Raw genomic sequence first — 12,897 nt, forward strand, 5'->3', positions numbered from 1 at the left:
GAAGAGAAAAGGAAGTGCTGGGGTTGATTAAGTGTGTAAGTTCAGGATGAGACAGCCTTCCTCGACTCAAGCCATAGAAAAACGGCGAAGCTTGGTGATACTAAAAAAATATATATGTATGTGCACTAAAAAAAGTCCATAAATCAAAACAAACATTTTTTCTTGAAAACAAATTTAATTTTTGAGAGAAAAATTACCTTCAATAAGCATATTCTATATATAAAGCTCTTGGAAATTATAAGAAAAAGAACAACTTAATAGAAAAATGAGCTAAGTATGTGACAGTTTCAGAAAAGGAAATGTGACTTAAAGAGATGTTCCCTCGTAAGATAAATTAAAACGGTGATAAGATTCTCTTTTTCTCTCATGAGATTGACAACGACTGAAAAGTTTGGTAACACCATTTATTTTTAAAGGTGTGAGGAAACTCGTTCTCCTACAAAGTTTTTGAGTGTGAAATTGATACAATCTTTGTGACAATTTAGCAATGCCTGTCAAAATCACACAGGCGTTTGGTCCAGAAATTCGCTTCTCGGAATCATTCCCAGTTTGACGTTGCTGGTGTGGGAACCGCCCGCCAGCCCGGGTACGGTCCTGCCTCATTACATACTCAGCACCAGTGAGTATGTTTAGGCGTTTCCTGAGCGAAAGGCACCAGATGGGACTGGGGACCAATTTAGAGGCTGTGTGGTTGATGAAAAGAGCATTGGCATCAGAATCAAGCGAACGCGCTGGAATGTATGGCCTACCACATTATTTGTGTGAATTTAAGAAAATGATTTTTCTTGGCCCCAAGTACTTCAACTATAAAATGGGGAGCTGCTGGGAAAGGCAGACCCCCATGGGGTTCGAGGACCCGCATGTCCTTGCCGAGATGCCCACCTGCCAGGCCTCCCCGGCCCCCGCCCCTGCACTGGGGGGTCACCCGCACCCCCCAGCGCCACAGCGGGACTGCCGGGCACCCTGCTCGCCCCAGAGGCGGGAGGCCGGCTGGTTAGCTCTCGCCGTGCTGGGTGCTGAGCCCTCGGCTGGGTTCAGCCACAGCGCACCCCACCACGGTAGCCCCCCCTTATCCGCGGTTTCCATTTCCAGGGTGTCAGTGACCTGCTGTCAACTGTGGCCCGAAAATCTTAAATGGGAAATTCCAGAAATACACAAGTCATACCTTTTAAATTGCCTGAAGTTCCGAGGCGTGTGGTGCGATTTCATGCCCCGCTCCTCGCGGCCCGGGCGGGAACCCTCCCTTCGCCCAGCGTCCCCGCACTGCAGACGCTCCCCGCCCGTTGGTCGCTCCGTAGCCGCCGCCTCTGTGACAGGGTCACCTGTTGCAGCATCGCAGTGCCTGTGTTCAAGTCGCCCTGACTTTATTGTTACAATTGTTCTTTAATATTATTGTTACTCTCTTACTGTGCCTAATTTATCAATTAAACTATATCATAGGTATGCATGTATAGGGAAAAACATCGTGTGTGGAGGATTCGGTACTCTCTGCGGTTTCAGGCATTCACGGGGGGCCTTGGCACATCCCGTGGGATGCTGGCCTGTCACACTGAGCGGCTGCCACGTGTTGTGCTGAGAGCGATGTGCCGTCTCACTCTGGTCCACGGAGGCCCGTTTGTTTCCAGCAGCCATGGAGCCACGAGAAGTTGATCGGCTCCCTTCCTCTGTGATCTCTTTTGGAGCTTTGTCACTTGCCATTCTCTGCGAGGTTGGGGTTCTTCCCCCGACAGGAATGCGAGTACCTCGGATTACAAGGTTGTCGGGAAGATTAGAGAAAAGGTTTGTCAAGAGCCTAATACTGTAATGGGTACAGAGGAGGCAATGACTGGTACTTGTTTTTAAAATAAATACCTTTGTCACCTTTGTTTTTCAAATCAGAGGTCCTTGACTATCAATATGAACTGTTTCCCAGTTTATAATCTTGGCTAGCATATCACTCCACTATATAGAGAACTGAAATAAAGAACAATGCATTTCTAAACCTCTATTTGTCAAATTGGTCCTCAAACCTGATAGTGGGTATAAATTCGATTTAGTGTGCTTTTAGCAGTGTTTTTTTAAATGAACAGAACAGAGTAGGATAGACCAGAACACAATAGTGTATGGTCTAGAGTAGATACTGTTCCCTGAAACACGTTCAGCTTGTTCTAGAACCAGCGTGGGTTTTGTGTACTGGGTCGCAATGTAAAATGTACTGTGGGTTGTACTTCTTTAAAAATTGAAAGTCACTTTTCTAAATCCTAAATCACAGCTTGGCTTAAGCGTGCATTAGGGTTTCAGTCGAATCCGATCAAATAATCTCGTGTTTCACTGGAACGCCGCTTAGAGGAGAGCAAGGGGGCGGGGAGAAGTGGGAGTGAACTCTAACGAGTCGGCCGCCCAGAGCGCCTGCTTTCCCCTCACCCCCACCCCCTGAACGACTCCTAGAGAGTTCGGTTTGAGAGATTACAAGAAACAAATTGGACCACTTTCGTCATCAGCGAATGGAGTCTTGCTTTAAAACTTTAGTTTTCTTCTAATTTAGAGCAGAATTGTGCCTTTTATGTAGGCCTCCTGTTTCTTTAATAAAACTGCAGCATTAGGTTGTTGCCCGCTGTTTCCCACTCTGCGTCGTTTTAACCATCCCGTGCTTTATGCCAGAGCCCCTACTTTAAGGCGGGGTTGAGCCAGTGATTGAAAACCAAATAGACTACATTTGGGCACCCAAATGTTGCGATTCTTTAAGCAAAAAGAGAATGTCATTCTGAAGTAAGTAATCATGAGTGTGAAATGTCTCTATCTTTCTAACTTTCACCCTGAAATGATTCCCCTTTTGCAGAGTCAGTGATTTAATCATTGAAAGCCATGCTGAGTGATGGTGTTTGAGCAGGAAAAGCCTGTCGGGCACCTGCGCTTAGACAGTCGGCCCAGGTCTGGCCGCAGAGTGACCCTGGGACCTGCGTCAGCGTCGGGCAACACGGGCTCTAATCCCTCTTCCTTAGGCCACGGGGCCAAGGCTCTGCCCAGCACTATGACTAACTTCCCTCCCCAGCGAGGGCTCTGCTCTTTTGATCTTCATTGATTAACTGCACAGGATTTGGTTCGTGCAAGGATTCAGGGATGTCCAACCTGCGACCCACGGGCCTCATGCGTCCCAGGATGGCTGTGAATGCGACCCAACACAAAATCATAACTTTTCTTAAAACATGGTGAGATTTTTTTGTGATTACATGCCACAGTGTATTTGACGTGTGACCCAAGACCACTCTTCTTCTTCCAGTGTGGCCCAGAGAGGCCAAAAGGTTGGGCATCCCTAGTACAGCTTAGATCAGGAAGAGGACACCTGGGCGCTGCAGTAACAAAGACAAGCTAAGTCAACTACAAAGAGTGAGAACTGGGAAACCTACTTAAAAAGTAGTCACGGAAAACATCCCTAACCTGGAGAAGGAAATAGACATACAAGCCCAGGAAGTGCATAGAGTCCCAAACAAAATGAACCCAAACAGGCCCACACCAAATGTAAAAATGCCAAAGGTTAAAGACATAAAGAGAATCTTAAAAGCAGCCACAGAAAGGGGGGGAGGAGTGAGAACTGTATTCCCGCCTCCCTCTGGTGCCCCTCCCCCGTCTCCCTCCTCTGTCCCACAGACACCCAGAGCCCACAGCTGCTGCGAAGTCAGCATCATGCTCGGGTATCCCTCCCAGACTAGGAAAACAAAAGCCTTTCTTTGACGCCCGCGCCTGTCTTCTTACCTGCACATCAGTGTGTCTCCTTCGTGCCTGGGCCATATCGAGGGCTCGCCCAGTGCGAGGCCCCTCCATCTCCACACGGGATGGAAGCAAGGACTGTTCCTGTTCTACAGCAGATCTGTTCATTCTAGATCACCTCTCACTTGCCCAGGTCAACAGGCCTTGCCAGCGTTGCAAACCGATGGCATTTTGGTGCCTCTGAATACCTGCCATGTCCCTGTACAGGGTGCTCACTGTGTGGTGCTGACAAGCAAGCGCCTGCCCCGATTCAAAAGGGACACATTAGCATACACAGTGGGACTCAGACAGGCCAGGGTCCTGCTCTCCGCTGGGCACACAGGGATCCTGTGGGCGAGCTCTGACCTCCCTGGCTTCTGCTCGTCCACTGAAGGCCGGGTGTCGAAGCCCCTGGGGGTCCAAGTCAGGGCTTCCTTCTCTGAAATTCCTTTGTTTTTTGATCTGTATTCCTCAGGAGATCCCTTCAGCTTGGCATTGAGCCACCAGGCCAGATGGCCATGTGTCTGGCTGACAGCTTCCAGAAGATGTGTGTCACAAATAGCATCAGCCTCTATAGAAGGGGGACAGAGACACACCGGGGAGTCTGGAGGAGTGGGGGGCAGCCTGCTCCTTCCGCCCTGTGCAGTTGGCTGCTCCGCATCCCGTCACCTCCATCTGCGATGTCCACCCAGCACCCGTGTCCCTCCACCTTCCCCAAAGCAGGGCTCGAGAACAAGGCCCTCCAAGGGTCCTTAGTCCCTGCAATCAAAACACCACATACGTCCAGTATCCTTTCTTCAAGCCACCATAACCCTAATGACACGGAAAATCTGGGACTGCAAAAAACGGAAGTGCAGAGATGTGACACCCACGTGCTGGCCCTACTGGGAGCCAATAGCCTACCATGGGATTTGGCGGGAAGCAGAAAGATGCTCTTGCTTTCTGGCCGAAAGCCAAGAGGCTTCCAGGTTCGAACCTGCTGCTGTGTGTCACCGTGTGATAAAAGGAGAGTCAGATTGTAACAGGGCATGAACGTTTACAATCTCCAGGGGCCAGGCAGTCGCCAAGGAGAATGAAAGCGCTAAGGAAGGACAGGGTCCCCGCATCTGGGGTGCCGTTGCTGCCGTGGAAGCTGGAAGGCGGGAGATCACAAGAGCTTTAAAGAAAAGCCAAAACTCTGTATTTTTCTATAGGCTCTCCTGGATTTAAACATGAATAATTAAAATATTTTTAAAACAGGACCAATAAACCTAGCCATGTGCTTGGCCTCTGGGCCACGGTTTGTGACCTGGCAAAGCAGGGCCATTGTGTGCGTTTGTCCTCACACAAGGGCATCACACGTGAATTGCCGGGAAGGAGAAAGAGCCTTTCCTGGTTCGTCTTCCAAAAGCAGGGTCCCCTTTCCCTAATTTGCATGAAGGACGTGTATGTATCCGCTGTGACCCTGTGGCTTAGGTAAACCGCATAATTCCTAATGGGAAAGCTGCCGTGGGGTTTACCTGGACACAGGACACAGGTGACAAAAGGAGTCTCCCCAGGTGGTCAGCCTCTGTTCGTGTGTTGATTCCTATGGTTCTGAACATAGCTTTGTTTATATCTGTGCAAGCTTTGCTGTTGAAACAAAAACAGGAATAATGGGTTTCATTACGATTGTTTCTTTTATTTTTATTTTGAAGTAATTTTAGATCTGCAGACTAATGGCAAAAATAATACAAAGAAATTACTTCGACTCTTCACCTACATTCTCCAAATGGGGCTTTCATTTATTACATTTTATCACAATCATATCATCTTGCTCTCTCTCTCCTACACCCCTCAGTCTCTGTCTTTCTCTCTCTCTCCTTAGAGATACATACAAATATACATATTTTGGGCCCATAGGAGACGTATGTCCTTTCAGAAGTTAGAAGTCCCTCCTAACATCTTCAGCATGGATTTTCAAGGACAAGGGTAGTCTCTTCTATTACTACAGTGCAGTGATCAAAACCAGGAAATTAACATCAACACAGTACTATTAGATAATACACAGAGTCTTTCAGATTCCATCTATTTTCTCAAGTTTCCTCTGCAGCAAACAAAAACAAAAGACAATGTTTTCAGCTCCAGGAGCCAGGCCAGGCTCACGCCTGCACTTTGGTATCATGCCTCTTTTGCTCTTTGGTCTGAAACACTTCCATAGTTTCTCTCTGCCCTGATGTTTTCTAACAGTATGGGCCAAATATCTATAGAAAGTCCCTCAGTTTTGGTTTGTGCAGTGTTTCCTCATGATTAGTCAGGGCCATGGATTTTGGCAGGAACATCTCAGAAGTAGAATTGTGTCCTTGGGGTGTGCCATCCGGTGGCATTTGATACCGTCTCTCCCATTCCTCGTGGTGTCAACTTAGAACCCTCGATTAAAGCAGTGCCTACCAGCTTTCGTCACTATGAAGTTACTATATTTTTACCTTTACAAGTAATAAATATTTAGTAAGGAGATCCCTGGATATTATGCAAATATTTTGTTCTAGATCCAGCTTGCACCCATAGTTTCGACTGCTGATTCTTGCAGAATCAACTGTGACTGCAGAGACAGCCAAGTGGCGACATTCTGATTCTGTCACTCCTTCCGCGTTGACGCCTTGGCGCCCTGCAGTGTGGCACGCTCCCCCACATTTCTACTTCAATCAGCATGGACTCGTTTCCACGCTGGATTTGGTCTATAATCCATTTTATCATTACATATTCTGCTCTTCTATTTCTCCCCTTTCTGGCCAGTGAATACCCCACCACACTGGCACCTGTGTCCTTTTGAAAGGGCCCTGTCACACTTGAGCACTTCTTTACATTCTGGCACAGCGACGCTCATGAGGTTATTTCTGAATGAGCTTTGAACAAGATCCCAAAATGTGGTTCCATGGAAGCAGTTCCGGAGAGAGCAGGATGCTGTGATCCAAAAACACTATAGCTTGATCCACGGCTAAAACTCCAAGAAACCGTAGGAATGGATACTCTTTCACCAACCTTTTGTAAATAGAGCTTTTCCTAAACAGCTTTTTTGATAAGATTTGGACATCGCACAATTTAAGATTCTTTATCCCGGCAAAGGTCAGCAGCGTGGTTCAGTATAACTTCCTGTGATGATGGAAATGTTCTACATCTGTGTCATCCAAGAAGGCAGCCACTTGCCACATGCGGATATTGAGCCCTTGAGATGTGGCTAGTGTGCCTGAGAACCTAAATTCTTAATTTAAATTCATCTAATTTTTACTGACGCCACCGCCCATGTCGAGTGGCTGCCACACTGGACACACAGACGTAGAGGGAAGGTTTCCCATGACATTGACAGAGGATGGATTTAAATATACTAGAAGAGAAATGATGGCATGCCGCCTTCAATGATTAAACGTTAAAGAATTTTTGGAGTTACCGAACTCAAATCCTGGGAGTAGTGGTATTTAGGCATCGCTGAAAGAGTAGACTGCGTCATCACTGAGACCACCCCTCAGTTGTACCCTCACGGCATCAGCCTCTGGGGTATTTATCCCTCTGTTCTGTCCTGCAGGAGCCGCACCTGCAGGTCGTCTAAGTTGTTTCAAATCAGCAACACCTGGGGGCAGTGATGGCGGGAAGGAGGCAAAACAAAAGTCTTATTTTATGTTCCTCCTACTATCCAAATTTTACTTAAGTATGCTTTATTTACGTTTCTTATGAATTGTCTATATATTTTGTGGAAAGGCAGTGTTGTGTGTTCCTGAAGTCCTGCGTCGCCTGGCAAGAGTCCGACTGGTACCAGAGCGTCCCCTCCCCCGGCAGGAGGGGCTGTGCTCAAAGGCAACTTCCCACAAGGTCAACAGCCACTGGGGACAGGCAGGCCAGACAACTAAGTCCCGTGCAGCTGTCATCGAAGCTCAGACTGCCTGATGCCCACGCAGGCATTGCGTCCCAGTTGGCAAGGCCGCTCTTGTGCTTGCTCTGTAAACAGGGGAAGCCACGGAGTCAGGGCAGGGGACTCGAGTCGTCCCCTGGGAGCCTAGACCCGTATTAGTGCAACTTGCGCGACCCAAGTGTCCCTCTTTCTACGGAGCACTGAGACCAGAGACCGGTGTCTGCTCAAACTCGGCTCATGGGCTCCAGCTGGTACCGAAACACTCACAGGGCTGCAAAGACACATTTTAAGAGAAATAACCTATATTGCCCCAAATAGCTGACATCAAGGAAAACCATCAAAGAAAATCAATATATAATTATGGAAAAGAGAATGCAGTTGACTGAGATCTGCAGATTAGATGGCAGGAAGAGTTTGCTGGAAATTCCCTGATGAGGGGCAGTAGTTTGCTTAGGGAGGAGCACGGCCTTGTTTGTAGGCGTTGCGCACTAGAGGGTTCTGGGCGATGGGGTGGCCCACGAGCGACTCACTGTCACATGGTTCAGGAGAGCTTCTTCCACTAGTCCTGAAACTCTTCCATGTGTTTGAGATTATTTTAAGATCAACAACAAAAGGAGTGTGTTCAATCAAGAGGAAGCCGCCCCCCTCCATGGAGGTGCCCTCCCTGGTCATGCACTCACGCTTCCCTTCTGCGTTAGAAATGTTTGCTTACCCCAACCTGCGTTTCCTTTCCTTCCTTCCCAACAGAACCCTGGGCGTGGGCAGCGGGAGACCTGGGTGCGGCCCGACTCCCGGGCGGCAGGGTGGGCGTGGGGCTTGGTCTGGGCTGAGGATCAGCCGGAAAGTTTTTGCTTTTGTGATACCTTTCTTCTTAGCTGAGATGGGGCTGGTGGAGGTGCTCCCATCTTGTGATGATAAGGCAACCAGCCGTGGGGACAAAAGCCAGGGCTTTAAGGACCGCAGGGCACACCTATGCATGGAAAAGGCCAGGGTCCCTGAAGGGCCCGGCTCTGGACTGCTTCTCCGTGTCCCGTGTCATTTCTGGGTGAGCCACTGTGGCCAAGTTTCCAGTTATCTGCAGCTGAAGCACTTCTAACTAATGTGCCTTCTCTATGCATTTACATAAGTATATAGATGCACACATGTGTTTGCATGGATGTCTGTTCGCATGTAGGCTAGTGTATTTTAAAAATAAAGGTGGGTTATACTATCCATACCATTCTGCATTTTCCTTTTTAATTCTTTATTTGACAATATACCTGAAGGCTCTTCCTATGTCTGTCCTTTTGAACATAGTATAAGTAAGGCCCCGGGTCTCCATTCATTTCCCTATTGAGTGTTTCTAATTATTAGCCATTGCAAGCAATGTTGCACAGAATATTCTTGGATGTGTGTCTTCCTGCGTGTGTCCGTGTTTCTGTAGGGAAGTCCAAGGACAAGAATTGCTGTGTCAGAGACTATGTACATGTGACATTTTGCTAGATGCTGGCGAATGGCCACCTCAAGACTGTATGTACCTTTAAAGTTCTCCCAACAGAGTTTAGAGCCTGTCCACCCATACATGTAAGCAGAACAGAGTAAGCTTTTAAATAAGTAAAATGTGGCATATTGTTGTCATTCTCATTTGCCTTTCCCTGACTCCTGATGAATTTTCATGCCCTCACAGGTCACTCGTATTTCTTTGGACCATCAGTGTCTGTTACACATATTCCTACTGGACTGTTCATGCTTCCCCTATTGGCTTGCAGGAGGTTTTTACATGCTAAGTGGCAGAAAAACCTACAAGCAGTTTTTCTATCGTGCAAACAGTCTTGAAACGAGCGTCTGTACTCGCTGCTGTGGATCAGAAGCTTGCAGGGCCTCGGGCTGCCTGCCTTTGGGAGGTCGGCTCCTCTCCCCACGGCCCCCTCGCCTGCCCGTGCTGAGCGGCGGGCCCCTCTGCCGTGGTTTCTTCACAAATCTGATGCCATTTTTTTTTACAACATGCCGGAAATCTCCTCCCCCGACCAAATTCTGATTCACAGATGACACCTTTTCTTTTCCATTTCCGTGGTGGATTTATTCTTTTAAGAGTGTGTTGTGTATCAAGGAGCGGGGCTAAAGACAAATACAGCTGCATCATCTGTCAAAGGAAGGTCACACTGCATTTGCCCCCATCGCTCCGGTCATTGTCAAGGGCAACTTTTTGAATAATGTAGTCAAAGAGCACAGTGTTGCCTCCAAAGGAAAGTAGTTCAAATACCAAGAGGAGCTGGTGGAAATTTGTGGGTTTTTCAGGAAAGAAGGAAGAGAAAAGTCATTTGTTCCAAAAGGTTAAAGCAATTATATGCTCAAGTGGTTAATAATAGACTAATAAATTATTAAAGAAATGTTTCTCCCAGTTGTTTTTAATTAAATGTGAACATGCCTGGGCTGCTGATAGATGATCCAAAGCTTTAATCTCCAAATGACGGTGCATTTGACATCAGGATTAGAATATCAGAAATTCGAACGAATGCACATGATTGGGAGTCTGTGCAGGAATTCAGGAAATGACTTGAGGAGGGTAATTCACCCTCTGGAGTCTTTATATCTCGATCTTAGAAAGAATTTATTTGAACATATAAACATATTAATATTTTCAAAAAGGAGGTCCTTATGATAGCTCTGAAAGTAATTACTAATAGAAACACAGCTTCTATGTCAATTTTGAGACGAGAAGACCAAGGTTTATGTACTTTACTTAGGATTTTTCTCCTTCATCAGTAGGCAGTAGGAACCCCGTAACTAAAGCTCACCAAGCCTCTGGAAAAAGATAGCGTTGGATGGCCACTTCGGGGTACATTTTGAGCTATGGAAATGTTGATTGAAATGTTTATTTTTCCTTCAAATTGGGAGGCAGAATAAGCTGTAGTGCTGTCGAGGGGCCAGAGGTAGATGGCAGATGCGTGGTCTACCCAGCATCCTTTTCACTGGGACCTTTCTCTCCCTCTGTTCCAGGTGACTCCAGTGAGGCTGTCGCTCATGGGGACCTTCTTTCCCTGGTGCAAGATGGCCAATCAGAATGCCCACCTCCCTTGATATAGTGATTAGCCCAGGAGTGATCCCAGGACCTAAGCGGACTCCTGAGCTTGGTGTGGGACTGATATAGACCCTGGGGAAGGGGGCCCTCACTCTCCTTTCGGATGCTGAGTCCGTTGTCTCTGTGTGTGGTGTTGAATGTGCCCTCCCACCCTGCAAATTCACGTTCATCAGGGAATGGGTATGATGGCGCGAGGCACTAGGGAGAAGGCCTGGCAGATTGGCAAGATGAAAGAACATTACAAAAACAGCCCCCGCCTCACCACCGTGCCCTCGGCGCCCAGCACCGTGTGCCTCACGGACAGTCCATAAACCTTTGTTAAAGAACCAGTGAGACTCCAAGCTGTAAATTATTATGATCAGATTGGTGATATTTCTTGATACTGACAGTATTTTTTAGTTATGAAAAGGAAGATGGAAGATAAAAGAGGCAGCTTTTTATTCTATAACTTTTTTAGTTTTTCCTATGAAGATTGCTTCTTTTTAAAATCGAAATCTAAGGGCCATTTCTCACCACCCCTGTCTTAGTCCATTTGGGCTGATATAGCAAAAGTATCATAAACTTATCAACACAGGAATTTATTTCTCACAGCTCTGGAAGCTGGAAGTCCAAGATCACAGCGGTGACAGATTTGGTGTCTCATGGGAACCCGCTTCTTCATAGATGGCCCTTCTCACCGTTCACATGGCAAAAGGGGTAACGGGTCTGTTTTTGGCCTCTTTTATAGGAGCACTAATCACTCCCAAAGTCCCTACCTCCACATATCATCACCCTGGGAGTTAGGGCTTAAAGATGTGAATCTGGCAGGAAGACATTCAGACCATAGCAAATACTCCTTCACTTTCTGTTCTTTTCCTCTCCTTAGGAGTTCTTAGGACAGCTTTTGTTTCATTGGTTGGTTGGTTTTTGTATTTGTTTTTTGTTTTTATTTGTTTGTTTGCTGCGTGTATGTACTGTGTGTAGTCTTTCGGTTTGAGTTCTCTGGTTGTTCAAAATGACCTATGTTGCAGAAACACCAGAGGGAGCTAACATTAATAAACTGAGGCCGCTGCTGTCGTCATCCACGCTTCTCAGGCACAAAATACTCGAAAGCCGGTCACATCAGCTTTCTACTCCACTAGAGACAGGGTTTGAGTGGCAGTAGGAGAGTCGTAGTCATTAAAATAAGGTGCTAGAGCCAAAGCACTTATCCAGCAACACATTCCAGAGGGGGCACGCAGGAGCAGCGCTCTAAATTCTAGGCCTGCCAATCCACACACTAAACCTCACTCCCCTGGGAGAGGACTTAGGCTCAGAAGTCTCTGTGGCATGCTGTGTCACCTCCAACAATTACAGGCCTCCTTGGAAGTGGTCAGGTTAGGAGGAAACTTCTGGACCACCACCAATCTTTTTTCACTATATCATATAGTCCATTTATGTGTAATGTAATTACTGAGGTATTTGGGTTTAAATGTACCTTTCAATTATCCCATCTGTTTCAAATGTTTTTTGTGATGGTTAATTTTATATGTCAACATGACTGGGTTCCCAGGTATTTGGTCAAACATTATTTTGGGTGTTTATGCAACGGTATGTTGGATGAGAGTAACATTTTAATTGGTAGAGTAAAGCAGATTGCCCTCCATAGTGTGTTGGGCCTCATCTAATCAGCCGAAGGCCCAGATTGACCGAAAAGACCAACTGTCCCCTGAGTAAGAGAGAAGTATCCGGCAGACTGCCTCCGGGCTTCGTCTGAACCATTAGCTCGCCTGAGTCTCCAGGCTGCTGGTTCACACTGCAGACTGACATGAGCCAGTCTCCATTATCTTGTGAGCCAATTCTGTATAATAAATCTCTTTCTATATATCTACATCTTATGCCTTCAGTTTCTCTGGAAAACCCTGACTAATAAATTTTTTTTCTCTCTCTTTTCATTGTTTATCATTTCTACCCTCTTTTATTCTCTACTTGTTTGGAGGTTATTTCTGTATTTTAGTGATTACCCAAGAAATTAGAAGATACATAACTAAATTTTCAAGGGCTAAAGTTTATGAATCTCTTACTTCCAGATCATACTTTTTAATCTTTTTTAATGCTTTAAATTATAAGGCTTTATTTGTCCCCTGTCTACTTATATTATTGTTATTGTGTGTTTTAGTTCTCTGTTGCTGTTTTTTAACTTCTCAAGAAATGTTCATTTGGATTTCCCCACCATGGTAGAAGTTTTGATGCCACTGCTTCCCAGACCGTGGCAAAATTGCTCCTC

This window comes from Pteronotus mesoamericanus, unplaced genomic scaffold (assembly GCF_021234165.1).
Source record: "Pteronotus mesoamericanus isolate MK-2021 breed Mesoamerican mustached bat unplaced genomic scaffold, CSHL_Meso_final contig_169, whole genome shotgun sequence".
NCBI classification, from domain to species: Eukaryota; Metazoa; Chordata; class Mammalia; order Chiroptera; family Mormoopidae; genus Pteronotus; species Pteronotus mesoamericanus.